The sequence below is a fragment of the Grammomys surdaster genome, unplaced genomic scaffold, assembly GCF_004785775.1.
Source record: "Grammomys surdaster isolate TR1022 unplaced genomic scaffold, NIH_TR_1.0 126187, whole genome shotgun sequence".
NCBI classification, from domain to species: Eukaryota; Metazoa; Chordata; class Mammalia; order Rodentia; family Muridae; genus Grammomys; species Grammomys surdaster.
Window position 1 is genome coordinate 866,404 of NW_021620993.1, and position 16,593 is coordinate 882,996.

Genomic DNA, 16,593 nt, shown 5'->3' on the forward strand with positions numbered 1-16,593 from the left:
TGAAAATGTTCACATCTCCAATGTTTATCTCGTCAGACTGAGACTGGAAGTGGGTGGTGAGACAGAAGACTCCCTAGTCTGGGTAGCCTCGAAACCACAGAGGAAATGTCCAGGCTGGAGTGCCTGCTGCTTGAGGAGCAAGGTCTCACTGTGCTCAAGGCTAAAGAGCATCTTCCTAGCATGCCTTCTGTTCCTGGGTTTCTGTAAGAACTTCCTCTCTTTGAGCAGTGTTGAATAGTCTTAAACAATGAACACTGTCAAATTTCAAGGCAGAGCCATTTAGTTAAACATTTGCACACAACATCTGCTGCTAGAGACACAATGCTTGAAGTTTGCTGGCTTTAAACTGTCCACTCATAGCTTTGTGTTCCCAATCTCTATTTCACCCTTGGGTCATTCTAGCTTCTCCCAAACACTTCCACACCCTTTGAAATATTATTACCTCACAGTACTGATGATTCATACTAAGTTTTTTTCTCCATGCTATGACCTTTGTCTGTGGAATCTTCATAACTGGTGCTGCTATGATGTTAGATCCCTGCTCTAGAAAAGCAAGATCCATCATGAACTTCCAATTGTCCTCAGGTCCTTCCATTCCTGTCTATTCTGTCCTTCCTCATTGTTGGCTTCTTTTTTTCTTTTGCAGGAGCTCTGTATGACTTCTAGAACCAACTGGATCCATGCAGCACAGTGAAATGGAAAGTCCATATATTCAAATATAACCCTCTCCTTAGGAAAAAACCTCAACAGAGGATAGACTAGACCTAGTGTCTAAGCACACAGCACCATGAGTCTAACACCTATGATAATTTTGAGGCATGATTTCTCTTGATTCTGCATTTTCTTCATTTAAGCTTCAGTTGCTTCAAATGTTTCTTACTTTCATACAAATGTCCATTCTTGCTCTCCATGTTTCTCTTCCTTCCTTTTAAACAATGTTTCTTGACAAAAACAGGCAAGAGTGATTAGTGTTTGGTCTTTGTCTCTGTGTGGCTTCAGCAAGTCAAAGGTTGTATTCACCCGACATGACAGATTAGCAAAGCATCAGTTCTAAGGACAGTCTTAGTTCTATCCTGATCAATGGAATCCATGCATGTTGATGCAAAGGGACAGAAGAGTTCATAGGATCTCAGGTGGTAGCTTCATTCTAAGCAATAGTCACCTCAGTGAGTCACCAACAGTTGCTGGACCTGAACCTCAATGTAAAATGGCTTCTAGTGTCTCACCATCTGAGTATGAGACATTGCTTTAATTTGTACATGAAATATTACTTCCTGTAACCATGATATAATCCGTCTATCACGTTGCCTACAGCAGAACCACCTGAATAAAAAGAGCCTCACGGATGGGAACAGAAATGATCAGCAGGAGACAGCTTCTCCCATCTCTTAGGCTGCACTTCTTGATTCTATAACATTTAAACTCTTGTTTTCTTTTTTAAATTTATGTTTTTATTTATTTATTTTATATCCTGATTGGTGCCCTCCTCCCCGTTCCCCCATCACACAATCCCTATTCCCTTCTTCTCTGAGAGGGTGCTGGCCCCTCCTGGGTATCCCATCACCCTGACACATCAAGTCTTCAGGGCTAGGCACACCTCTCCCACTGAGGTCAAACAAATTAGCATAGCTAGAAGAACATATTCCATGGACAAGTAACAGTTTGAGGGATAGTTCCCACTCCAGTTTTTGAGCAACCCACATGAAGACCAAGCTGCACATATGCCATGTATATGTGAGGTCTTATGACCAACCTGTATACGCTCTTTGGTTGGTAGTTCAGTCTCTAAGAGCCCCCAAGGGTCCAGGTTAGTTAACTCTGTTAGTCTTCCTATGGAATTTTTATCCCCTTCAGGGCCCTCAATTCTTCCTGCAACTCTTTCATAAGAGTCTCTGTGCTCCATTAAATGTTTGGCTATAGGCTTCTCTATCTGCTTTAAACAACTGGTGGATGGAGCTTCTCAGAGGACAGTTATGTTAGGCTTCTGCTTGCAAACATAACACAATAAAATTAGTAGTGTCAGGGATTAATAGTGCTTGCCCATAGAATGAGTCTAAACTTGGACCAGTTATTGGTTGGCCATCCCGTCAGTGTCTCCTCCAACTCCATCCCTGCATTTCTTGTAGACAGGTTAAATTGGGGACAAATTTTTCTGGGTAGGTTGATGTCCCTATTGCTCCAATGGGGTTCCTGTCTGGCCTCAGGAGGTGGCCTCTTCAGATTCAAAATTCTCACTGTTGTCTGTTTCAGTAAATGTCACCCCCATTGATTCCTGGGAGCCCCTCCCTTCCCAGATCTCTGACACATCCTCAAGATGCCTCCCACCCTCTCACCCCTACCAGTTTCAGATTTCCATTCATTCTCCTGGCCCTCTGATCCTCTTTTCTGTATCTTCCCACACCTGATCCAGAAACTCCCCCATTCCCCTCACTGTCTCCTCTTCTACCCAGTTTCTTCCTTTCATCTGCCTCTTATGACTATTTTATTTGCCTTTCTAAGTAAGATTCAAGCATCTTCACCTGACTCTTCTTTTTTCCTTAGCTTCTTTGGGTCTGTAGAGTTTAGTGTAGGTATCCTGTACCTCATGACTAATATCCACTTATAAGTGAATACATATCATGCATGCTCCTTTGGAACTTGGTTACCTTACTCAGAAAGGTGTTCATGATGTCTTTGTTTTTAATTACTAAATAGTATTCCATTGTGTAGATGTACCTACAGGACATCTAGGTTATTTCCAGTTTCTGCCTATTATGAATAAAGCTGTGTGATAGTTGAGTTAGTGACCCTGTAGTAAAGTGGGGCATCTTTTAGGGGTATGCCCAGGAGTGGGATAGCTGGGTCTCGAGGTAGAACTATTTCCAGGTTTCTGAGAACCCGCCAACTCTTAATAGAAATTTGTTCTTCACTTATTGAAGCTAGATTGGCCCAGGGCAAACCATATGCTGATCACTTTTAAAGGTACTGGAGCGTTTTGGTTTTTTTTTCTGTTTTTTTTTTTTTTTTTGTAATCTTGTTCTAGAGGATGAAGGTTTTATTTGTTTTTAATTCTACATATCTCTCTTATAAAGACAATGGCAGATTCTTCTGTAGAATACACCCTGTCAGCCCACTGCCTGAGAACCTTATTACTTTTCTCTATGCCCCCTTTGTGTGTGAATTAGAGTAATTGATTTAAGTCTTGGGTCCCTTTCTAATGATTTCATTGTACAAAGACATCAAAGACTGATGGATCCTCAAGCCAAGAGGAGGCTGCAGAAGCCCAGAGCTTTTCTATGTGTCTGAAGGTATCAAGAGAAGGCTGCTGCATCATTTTTCCTAAGTCAAATGAGAAGTCTGTAACGGGAAATAGCAGCCAGGGTTTCCTAATGCCCATCCGATGGTCTCCACGTATAACAAATGGATATAGAATATAAAAATGGTTCATAATGTACAAAGAAAAAAATTAAAATTTAAGAGAGTCTAGAAACAATGTATGCATTCATTCTACACATATTTTGACTACAAATTATTTAATAGCCATTTTTAAGAAACAGGAGAGAGAAAAATAGAAAAAAAAATTTTCTCATTCATGGAACTCATATTTTAGTACGTGAGCCAGAGAAGAAATAAAGCCCAGAAATAAAAAACATGTGTGTCAGGTGTGCTAAGTGCCACAATGAGAAAATAATCAGAGAAAGGAGGTCAGGAACCAAGAGAGGTAAGGCCAAGTGTAATTTAATTAGGGAAGCTGTTAGGAAAAGCCTCTATGTTGTATTGCATTTAAGCAAATGTGGCATTGTCTGCTTCGCTATCCCTGAAGGGAGTAGTCTTCCTCTGCCTTCCAAGCCTTTGCCACTCATTGTCAAGGACTGCGTCTCAGTGAGAACTTTTGGGACCTCCCCTCACTAAGAATCACGTCATACATGGCATGGTGATGAATTATGCTTATCATGCTTAGATACTGCATTTCTTGGTTGGTGTTTCTCTCTTCCTCACTAGTCTGAGTGAGATTATGGGACTATTGAGAACTGAGTAATCCAAGCCTTCCTCTGAGAACAGGATGAAAAAAAAAAGGAAACATTAGGCATGTGTCTTTGTCCAGGGGTAAACTTGGCCAAGTAGTCCGGAGCTGGAGCCAAAGCCTCAGAAGAGTCATGGTTGCAGTTTCTGGGGATCTTCCTCTTCTCTTGGGTTGTAGTTACCAGTCCTAGGCCTATGTCTGATGTATCCTGTGTTCTTTTGGTCAACATTGTTTGTTTTAGTCCTATGCTGACTTTCATATCTCTCTCTCTCTCTCTCTCTCTCTCTCTCTCTCACACACACACACACACACACACACACACACACATATACACACACACACACACACACAACATCAACACCCCCTGCAGGGTTAGGTCATGGGACAACACCTGTCTTTGTAGCCTTGAAATAACTGCACCAAAGATAGTGGCTAACTCATAACAATTTGGGGGTGTTTGTTTAGGGAGTGACTGAGTGAAAGGATGGGTAGGGATAAATGGAGCAGAAAGTAGAAACACAGAACAGATTTTACTTAGTTGATAATCTAAACATAGTACTTTTTTTTCTTTATGTGTACTATACATGATGCTAAAATTGAGTCTACTTCTCCTGTATTCCATTCTGGGTGGAGCTTGATGACTTGTTTAATCAATAGAGGATGGCAGATGTGACAGTTGGAGCATCAAAGGGTGTCGTTTAGAAGGTTCTACAGCTCTTGTTGCAACTTGACCTGGGAAAAGACTGCTGTCTTGTGAAGACAGACCATGTGGAAAAGGAAAACCCAACTAGCTCCAAGCTAAGCCAATGTGTCAGACCTGTCTCTGTGGCCATCTGGCTGCTACTGCATGAGTGAATTCAAGCAAGAAGTGCTTATCTGCGCCCAGTCATCTATGGAATAGAGGGATGTGCTGAACTGGTGCCTTAAACAACTAAATCTGTGGTATTTTGCTGTAATATAGTAATTACTGGAATGTCTAGTTAAGAAAAATAATTATTGAGGATTCATAGTCACCTGATGCATGCAACAATGACAATAACATAGAGAAAGCAGGGGTGCATGGCACATATCATAGATGAAGAAATGCTAGTTAGTATGATCTAAGATTAGAATCCCAGCCTAGACTTAAAATCATGGACAAGGTATTAGAAAGAGAATGAGTTGAAAACAAAAGAATTTGTACACAAAATGAGTATAATGTTTTCCTGCATTTTTCTGACTTTATTTAACTGACTTAAGCTTAAGCTGAGAATGTATAATCTAAGTAGCCTTAGCGGAGCTGAATACTTGGATCTTAAGATTACATATGAACTGTGATTAAAAATAAACTAAATAAAATTCCTGTGTACCTGGAATAGCACAGACTGTGCCTTTTATTCTGTGTAGCATCTTGGAAGTACGTCCTGAAATTTCTGCATCCTCCCAGCTGTTTCTGGACTTGATCCAATCATTTAGTAACTACCAAGAAGTCCAGCAGAGCAAAGGTTCAACTCTTCTCTCTGTTAATTAGTCCAGGCAGTTTAGAAGGTCCCAGCCTTGAAATTCATTTCATGTGCAGTATCCCCAATTAGGTCAAATCTGTCTGAAATTTTGAGAACCACAGCTTAGCAATCAGTAGAGAGATACACCAATGTAACAAAGGCCAAGATAGATTTCCTTTAGTGGTTCCCTCAAGACAACACTTCAAAGTCTTTTTAAGACACCAAATTATGTTTTATATGCTTTGTGAAAATAAGCGTCCAGTTTTGAAAGATGTACTAGTGAGCAAGTGCTTAGTCATTTGACTCTATGCAGTCACCTAAAGAAAGAGCATTACTGCCTTCCCTTAACTTTTCTCATTTCCCACATTTTTTAATGAACTTTACACCAGCCTTCAATCTTTTTTAGTCAAAAGTTCCACTCTGGTGAAGATGGGCTTAGCAGAGGAGTCACGCTTTGTCCATCTGCCCGATATGGTCTCATTGAATAAATCTACTTTTCAGTATTTCACTAGATGTTTAAATTGGCTTCTCAAGGCCGGGTAGCCAAGCTGTTTTGTTGGGCACAGACTGGACCTTAAGTTGAGCAGAAAGCACACCAATCATGAAGAAACTTAAAGGCATATTTGGGAATGTCTTTCTTCCACAACACCCTCACTCCAGATGGAAGAACCAAGCAGCTACTGGAGTCATTTCCTTATGGGGAAAACTCTTGTCTTCCTGTGTCATCTAGCATCAACTGCTCCTTATCTGTGTTTGGCAGGGCAGAAAAATGAGTATTTGGATTTTGGTTTGGAGTCTCGAGAAAGTTTCACCTTTGCATATGGCTTTCTCAGCAGTCACGTGCAACAGAAGAAGAGACTGAAGCAGGGCTATGCCAGAGCAATCTTAAGCAATGGGCACAGCAGGACAGAGCACAGCCATGCTTCTCCTTGCTCCTGAGCCAGACTGGATAGCTGGAACCAACGACAGCAAGTGTGGTAAAATGCAAGGCACCACATGGGACCACATGGATAATGTGGAAGGACAAGACTCATGATTGAGCAACAAGTTATGTTGCTAATAAGAGAAGTCCTCTCATCTCCAAACATATAACTAATATTGATCTTTTCCATGAACAATGGATACATCATTCCAGTGGTGGAATCTTTTAGTGTCTTATTGGATCTGATTCTCACTTTTCTGCAGTTCCTTTAAATACTGACTCTTGAAACAAATGAGCATTAGCTTCAATTGGTTGATGATGAGTCTTTAGAGATCCTACCTATGCTGTGCAAAGGATCCATTACACATGTGATACAATGTTGACCTCTTAGTATCTTAAAGAGTGGAGAAGGTAGCTAAGAAAAAAGTATGCAAACTGGATAGTCCTGCAGTTTGAAGCTTTGGCATACATCTGCTTTCTCTAACAAAGTGTTCTATTACTGTACATATAAACTACACATCTTCATGGCATGTTTGAGATTTTTAAAAAATGCCGATTTTATATATTTATTATCCTATTGAGCTGAAGAATCCACTTCAATAGTAGATATGTGTGTGTGCATGAGCATGCATGTGCATGTTCATGTGTGTATAATTTTAATATGTATTGATGCTAACTATTGCTGGATGTTTTGTATGTGTTAAAGGCTCCTCTATGACACAAACTGTTAAAAATGGCTTATGAAGATGAAGTTCTCTAAACTAGAATTGTCAATGATGATAGCCAAGTTTAATGTTTTCACATTTCTAATTATATTATGATATTATTATCTTCATCAAAGACAATTAGACACTATAAAACTGGATACCCCAAGCAGTGCCTCATCGTGATTAGAAACTATTGAGCACTGACTAATTCATAAATAAGGATGTAACTTGAGAATTAGTTTTACTCTTTTATAAGCTTCATGAGTATTGTCCATTAAAATTCTTCAAAAGCTTTTTTCTTGATAATTGTGTAAAACTTTTTGAATAATTGTTGCCTGCTAACATTCTGTAGCAGTATATCTTCTTACAGAGGACATGAAGAACATTATTGAGAAACTATGACGACATTACCCACAGAACAAACAGAATGGACTCTGTGTATACCTGACTTCAGGGACACTCCCTCTATAGTTTTAGTTGCTCAAAATGGGCTTTAATCTATTTAAAGCACTAATTCCTTGACATCAGTCAACACCTGCCCAACATGGCATCAAATCAGACCAAACTGGATACATCAGATCCTGATGATGAGACAGAGTAAAGAATAAATCATAGGTGGTTGATCAATGATATCTTCAAGAATATTATTCAGAAACAAGAAGGGTGGTTGTCAGAATTGAGTTGAAGTAAGTCATGAAAAAATAGCATTTGCTTATAATCCCAATGCTTACCTGATAAGCAAGAAGATCATAAGTTTGAAGCCAACTTATGTTTTATGATTAGACCCTGCCCGAAAAAACATAGATTTTGCTTGAGCCATCTCTTCTGAAAATTACTAAAATTCAAGAGGTCACTTGGCTCCTACCTGCATTTTTCATATTTGTTTCAGGCTTTAACATATTCCACCTCACAATTGAAGTGCTAAACAAGGAGTAGTGAATTGTGTCTATCCAGAACAAGGAAGTATCTGAAGAGATGTTAGTGTCCCTCACTTTGACTACTGGACTATTGAAAAGTGGATCCCATAAAACTGGAATTCATCCAGGAGTCCCATACTGGTACAATAGACAGCTGAAAGCTTTTTGCCAGGGAGAAAAGTTTTCTCACACAACAGATTTACAATTTCTCAGTCAACCTCACAGGATAGACAATTGTAACGAACTCCCAGACCTTAGCACACCTGACACCATGGTAGAGGCAACATTCTGACTTTAAAACGGAGCACACAGCCCCAATACCTGCTAAAATCGGAAAAAGACCTGGTCCATAGTTCCAGGAAAGTTGTTGTACTGGCTAGTTTTTTGTCAACTTGACACAAACTAGAGTTATCTGAAAGGAGAGAATGTCATTGGAGAAAGCACCTCCAAAAGATACAGCTATAAGGAATTTTCTTAATTAGTAATGTATTGGGGTGCCCAGTCCATTGTGGGTGGTATTGTCCCTGAACTGGTGGTCCTGAGTTTTATAAGAAAGCAAGCTGAGTAGCCACGAGGAGCAGGCCTGTAAGCAGTACCCAGTCATGACTTTTGCATCAACTCCTGCCTCTAGGTTCCTCACTTGTGTGAGTTCCTGTCCTGATTTCCTTCAATTATGAATAGAAATATGAAGTGTAAACCAAATAAACCCTCTCCTTCCCAATTTTCTTTTTGGACATAGTTCTTTGTAGTAGCAATGGAAACCGTAACTAAAACAGTCCCTACATGTACTCTCCTTATGCTTTTGGTTTCCGTTGCTCTGTCTCTTGATAACTGAACTGTGACTATCAGAATACAGATTTTATGCGTAAAAAACAAAGATATGTAAGCCTCAGGGCTGCATGATCTGGGCACGTCCCTAATGCAACAAAGTCAGCAATAAATATATTTGTTGTAGGAATGTCTATGAGGTGGTCTCAGGACAGCTTAACTCACAACAAATGATGGATCAGTAATGGAATAATCGTTGGGATCAAAATTTGACTAGGAAGTTATATATATATGTAAAACTCTTGCCTTTTACTTAAATCTTAGCCTCAAATAAAGTATTCCAAAATAGATCTGGGGTAGGTGGAGAAATCACTAGACCTCTTTATCTTTTTACCAGTTTGGCCACCTTTTTCTGCATTTCACTTAGAAATGAAGTTCTATGTTGTACAGTTGATCATGGGATCTTTTATTTCTTACCGTTTGTCATATAAAACCTATTTCATAAGAAAAGTAGACTCCTTATTACACAAACCATGTGGAATATCCATTTTCCACAGTCCCTGCTATGACAACCACCCAATTTTAGGAAATTCTTTACTCCCCGTATCCATAAGAACTGAACCAGACAAAAGACACATAGATTGTCAAGGCAGCCAATCCATGAGCTGGCAGGTGTCCTGCTATTGAGTAAAGGCAGCGTTGTCAAAGGAAGCTGCTGCCCAAAGCCATAGCAGGTGACATATTAAAGGGTACATGCCAAAATGATGAATTACCTAGGATGAAAAGACAAAAATAAAGGGCAAGAAGGGCCTTCTGACTTTAAGGGGAAGTTGAAGCATATATGACATATGAAGTGGGGTCACCATGAAAAAATGAATTACATCATTCAGGTAGAAAAAAACAAAGACAGTAATTGGTCCTTGGATAGCCTTGGCATCTAAAGGCTCCTTAGACTTCTGCACCTCAGTCTAGTTCTTGTCTACATGTATCTCCATAGAAGACTTTTCACTTGTGGTGGCTGGAATCAACCCCACTTCCTTCGGAAGCATGATGCTAATGTGCTTTGGACTAAACACCATGCTAAAGCCTGCTTTAAGGAAGGCTAAGAGATGTTGCTCTACAATTTGGAGGGAACAAAGGGAAGCCTGTCCAAAGCCTCTGCCTGGTCTGACATGATGTTCCTCAATGGCTAGAGAAGTCAGACCCTTACCCAGCTCCCTTCAGAACATATAATACTGAGTGAGTACGATGAATTAATAAAATACTTATCCCACCAGATGCTAAGTCAATGTTTGGATCTCTCAGAATCCTACTCAGCACTTGATGCAGAAAGCAATGGCAGCCTCATGACAGGGAGGCCTCTGCCATTTGCCTTTGTCTCTCTTACTCACAAGTATTCACCACTGCTGATGTCCATATGTGGTCCTTTCTAATCAACATGCTTTAGAATTTGATATTCTCATTATTATATTCCTCTACAGGCTTGAGGGTAAGATTTTTGATTGTTTATTTCTCAATTTTTTTGTCCTAAATTAATAGCAGTCTTGATTCCACCTTGCCATGAAGGCAATATGGACCTATTACAGATAATTTGAAAACTATAAAAAAAAAGAAAAAAGAGAAGGGAAAATATTCCAGCATTAACATTATAATACACTCTATCTGATTTACTTTTAAAAACTTTATTTATTCTTAAATTATTTGATTTTTATTCAACATTACCTTATGGATATTTCAAAGTATCATGAAATGTTTTCAAGACATTAAGCTGCTGTTGAATGGCATATGAATGGAACACATGACTTACTCAAACATTTTTCTATTGAACATGTAGAGAGAGCACCATCCATCACTGCCTGCCAGTCTTGGATCCCATAGGATGCCGAGGAGAAGAATATCAAGTGGCACAGTGTGCCCGGAGCTAAGAAAGATCTCCACCACCAGCCTTCTTTCAGAGAATCCCAGGTGACCAATGACTTGTGTTAAGCTCCGGCAAACTTCCCAGCATCCTGTGCTTCAGCTCCCTCATCTCTGAAACAATAAGGAAAAGTCTTTACTCTGTAGGTTGAGGGAGAACTGAATTGAATAACATCTGAAAAACAGTCTGCAAAGGTGCCTGACCTGTCAAGTCACAATTACATTGTTGTCCTATCAAGAGAACAATGGTCACTTTCCTAACTTTGGCTTTTAGTGAACATATCCCTTTAGTCATGTCATTGACTCTATCTTGTTTACTTTAAATAGCATTATTCACATTGGGAACAAGAGAGGCATACCTTGATAATGAGTTTAGAGGCTATACAGTGTAGTGTGTTAAGAAGTATCTAGCTGTATTTGTGTTTCTGTGATAAACACCTCAGTGAAAAGCAACTTAGAAGACAAAGGGTTTTACTTGACTTACAATCTCATGTAATCAGTCTGTCATTTCAGGGAAGTCAAGTTAGCTAGGCACATCTATACACAAAAGACAAGATTGAATGTGTGTATGCATACTTACTGCTCAGTGCATGCCCTCTACTCTTACGCAGTTCTGACCCATTTTCAGGCTGAGTCTTCCTACACCCATTAATCTAATCGAGACAATTCCCTAGGTGTGCCCACAGACTAATCTGCTCTAGAAAGTCCCTCACTGAGACTCTCTTTCTACACTGTGACAATTAAATGTAATCATCACAAAGAATGACTCCTAAAGCGATAAGTATAAGTTCTAATACCTACAATCTGTGAGTATGATCTTATTTAGAAAATGGGTTTTACCCAAGTAATTTCATAATGACACCATCCTGGGTTTAAAGAGGACCCTGTATTCAATAGCAGTTATCTTATGTGAAGGTCGAGACAGAGATGGAGCCAATGTAGCTACAAGATAAGAAATGCATGGAACCACCAGAGGCTAAATTAAACAAAGAACCATCCTCTTCTAGAGCTTTTGCAGGAAACTCAGTCCTATTATCAACCTGATTTCTGAACTCTTTAACTATAAGAAATTATATCTTTGATGCTTTGTGGTTCATGATGGTTTATAAAGAAGAATCTGAGAGATGAATCTATGTATAGGAAAGAGTCCCTTAGAGAACTACATGTTATGTTCTGCATCTCTAGAGAGGTCCTGTTGTAGGGAGGAAAGAAGGGTTTGGCATTACATAGCCTCAAGTGGGTGAATCCACCTAGTGATGGCCATCAGTGTCAGGAGACCTACTTGATGATGACTCTAAGTCTTCCATTTTAGCCCTATAGGTGTTAAAAGGACTCCTTTGCTCTTTGCCTGTCATCATCCTTCCTTTCTTCCTTTCAGTTGCATGAAACGCAAGAGAGAAGCCCCAGCAACTACAATAAACTTGTTTTGCTTTCATCTTTAAACCCATCTCACATATCTACTTAGAGGGCAAGAATGAACTTCTTTTTCATGAGGGAATAGATATAGTTAACTGTGCACACACCTACCTTCATTTGCCCTGCTTCATGTTCTTGCTCCTTGCCCTTAGATGGTTTCTAAAAGCGCCTGCCCTGACAGGGGTTTCCTGTGATCTCAGCACTGAATGCAGGGCACTTGCCTGGGGCTTGCTATTTGAAACTGTTTTATCTGTGTCTCCAAATGCTTACCCAACTATGTTTTTAATCCATCTCTTGTCTGGGCCTCCCTTAAAACTATTTTCCTTTTTTTTCACCTGCAACTGGAAGTGCACTCCAAACCTCATGGCACTGTACCAGTAAACCCTGGGCAGTTAGTAACATGACAACTTGGGTGTGAACTCTCATCCCATAAAATAACTAATAAAATCACAAAAGCAGAGTGATGCTTCATTGTGTCTTCATCCACTGTAGTTTTTATGCAATGGTAATTTTTCATATGCAGAATTTTGTCTTTCCAAAGTCATATATACCTGCAACCTCTCGTTATTTTAAAAAGAAATACTGACTTTAGTATTATTTGCTAAGTAAGCACAGTGATTCCATATTCCTAATTAATATCTGTTCAGCTGGATTTTAATATCCTGGAAGATATAATTGGTAAATCTTAGTGGTTAACTCTTAACCCAGAGCTCTATGTGTTAGAAGTTTCCTTAAAACATTCACATATGGGGGCTGGAGAGATGGCTCAATGGTTAAGAGCTCTGACTGCTGTTCCAGAGGTCCTGAGTTCAATTCCCAGCAACCGCATGGTGGCTCACAACCATCTGTAATGGGATCTGATGCCCTCTTCTAGTGTGACTGAAGAGAGTGACAGTTTAGTCACATAAATAAAACAAATACTTTTAAAAAATTCACATATGCACACACACACACACATACACACACTCATGCATGTATACAACATGTACACATGTACATATACACCAACACATGCATACATATGCACAGGTGCACACATGAACATACACATGCATACATGCTCACAATACAAATGCACTTGTATATGTACATATACATATTCATGTACATATCCATACAGCATACCCACAGTTATTAAAGGAGTGCATCTTTTACTTGCAGCCGGTGTTCTGTGATGACACTAACACAAGTTCTCATTGTGAACATCCACTTTCTTGATGTTTAGTTCTCAGCCTCAAGATAAATGCTTCCTATGTATATGACCCTCTGTTCTTGAAGATGTGCCTACACCTAAGTGCCTTGGAGGTGTGCAAGTAAAGACAACGTTAAAATGGCTACTACTCCAGAGACCAGGCAAGACTTAAACAAATACATGAATGAGGTAAAAGAGAAAGAAACAGCACTATCTTATCCTATCATTCCTTTCAGGTGACTTGGATACAACAACTTTTAAATGATAAAAGTATCATTCTTCTAACTCACGGTATTGGAAATACGCAGGACATGCATGAAAAAATAGCATATTTAATTGTTCATTTGTGATATTTAAATACCCAGCCTATGCTACAAAAGCCTATATTTGCTAGCTTGTCCTCAGAGTCACAAGGGATAATTTAATTAACCTTAAAAATGGTAGAATGCTTCATCATGCTGAATCTGCCTTCAGGATTTAGCTCACAGTTGTTCTGGATTTGAGAAAGACCAGTGTTAGTTATCAGAACCTAACTCTTCTTGTATGTATGAGAAAGAAAACTGTTTGACAGAACATCCACAGAACCAAACGAGTTCATTATCTATGTCTTAGGCAGAAGTCAGTTTGACTGGACTAGGTTGTCTACAGGGAACACCTGTGATGGAGACACCAGGAAAGGTTGTGGGATACATGCCTAGGGGTTTTAGTAAATGAAATACAGGAGACATGGCTGGCCCCTAAAGTTTTAATTTTTCTGTCTTACAAGTAAAAATGCAAATAAAACTTCCTCCATGGAAGAAGGAAGCAGGAACCACCAGAGATCATCACAGAGGGCAGAATGTGTAAGTAGATAGAAGAAATGTCTGCAAAGTACAGGTGTCACTTTCCACAAACTTCAGAGAAACATCATGGCATGGATACCAAAAAGTCCGTTTAGGGATACACAGCTTTGTAGTTAACCAGTCAACCACCACCCCAAGGTCAAGATACAAGAAAGGTAATAACTACCATTGTTAAGGCTACAACTTGCTCAGCGCAGAGCAGCAAGGATCCTGAAAAGGGGAAATGGAGGGTTGTACATTGTGTTTCATCATGTATAAGAGGTGAATTCATTAAAAGGGTATATTTTCTTCCACCAACTCTCTTATCTTTACAAAATCTTAAACCAAGAACTACTTTCAACTTAGCAAACAAAGAAACCACACCGTCTAGAAATTTAGCAAAAATACTGGTGACTGGCTAGGATCATCTAGAAAGAAATGCTTCCTGAATGACAGAAGGGGGGGGTAATAGGATGAGAATAAAACAAATGCATAATTCAAAGGCCAGAATTCAGATCATTTGATGTGCCGTCTGACACAATCGCTGGAGTGTTGGAAGAGAGCGGGTGCAAGCTCCAAACTACACATGAATAATTTAAGAACCATAGAAGAGAATGTGCCACAGCCATGAAGCCGGTAAGCGACCCTGCCAGGATTCAAATTCAGGACACTTCTACTTTAAAACTTCTATTCTTGGCACTCAATTTCTGGCTGGAATATCAATGCACAGAGCTACCCTGAGACCATGCAGATGAAACTGTTAGCTGGTGCCTTCAGTTCTTCCTACTTCTAAGGCCAATTATTATGAGTGAGATAGACATTTACTCTTTCACAGTAGGGAGGTCAGAAATCTCAAGTGGGTCACAGGATCGGGCTCCTTCTGAAGTCTCCAGGCACTAAGCTATGCCCATGACGTGACCAACTTCCATAAGCCATTTCTACTGCCTAGCACACAGTCCCTTCTGCCTCCCACTTCAGTACTTGTCACTCCAGCCTCCTCGTCTGCTTCTGCATCTCTTCACTGCCAGATTCTTCTTCTGTCTTTCTATAAGGACCCTTATGATTCCTTTGAGCTCAGCTGGATTAGCCTCTCTTGAGATCTTTAATCACATTTCTCAAGGCCCTCTCACCATGTGGCACAAGGTACAGATTCTGTGGATCGAGACATGAACATTTTTGGAGGACCATTATGAGTCAGCCAATCAGTCTTTATTGATTGACAGAGGCAGATACATTGTAGAGCTTTTGCTTTTGTTTAAGGCTGGCAGAGTTTAAAGTCTTCAACAGCAGTGAGATGTCGGGGTCCCTTCCTGGCTCACTGCCCATGTGTGTTACACAGCGCCTGTAGTTCAAAGTGCTGAAAGAGATAATGGGGAAGTCAATGCAAATGCCAACAGGAAACACTGGTCTCTGAATGATAGTGACTTCCAGATGGTCAGAAACTCTGCCCCCATAGTGCTTCAGAGTTGGTGTGTGTGGAAAAAAGACTTCATCAAAGATACAGAAACTTTAACCCTGGTCAGGGGCAGAGATCATTTTTCAAAGGTCTCTCTATATAACACCCACCGTTCTATAAAATAGAAGTAGCTAAGGGGAATTATACTGTCCAAGTATGTTTTTCTTCTACATTCAGGTGTCCATCTTCTGTCAGCTTTAAATACCTTAAGCTGCCTTGTGCTTCTGTTTCATCATCTGTAAAACGAGAACTAATTACTCTTCCTGTGAAGAATACCAGGAAGACTGAAGTCTGTCTTAGTTCTTTTCACTTGTTATAGTAACTACCCTGACCTCTCAGATAATAAAAGTATAGAAGAATGGGATCATTTCAGCTTCGAGTTCCAAGTGACTAGCCGTCATTGCTGCAAAGTCAGAGGCAAGTGCTATGGTCATACCACTTCCTTAGTCCAAGAAGCAGAAAGCAATGAAAGACTATACTTATTCATTTATCCACCATTCATTTCTAAAGTTGAGAATCCCAGTCAGAGTATGTGCCACACAGAGTGGCCAGGTCTTCCCACCTCAGTTAATGTAGTCAAGATAAACCCCTTAAAATATGCTCAGAAGCTTATCTCTCAGGTGATGCTATACTGTCAAGTTGTCAACTCTATTGCAAATACTATTTATTTGAGATGTCAAAATCTGTGGTCTGGAAATACAAGTGGTTGTGTGCTGCCTAATCTGAGTGCTAGGAATTGAACTCCAATTCTCCACAAGAACAATAACTATATGTTCTTAACCACAGAGCTATCTCTCTAGCCCCAGAAACCTATAGTATATGATACACAAACAATGTGTTCTCCAATTCTTCTGTGTTTTAGTGTTAATGACTGAAAACACTGTGGAGAAAAGCACTTTGTAGTGACACTTTCCTATGTGCTCAGGTCTTCCTTTCCTCCATAACGGCTTCATTATTGTCTCTTCCTGTTCAATCCTTCCTGTGGCATGCATC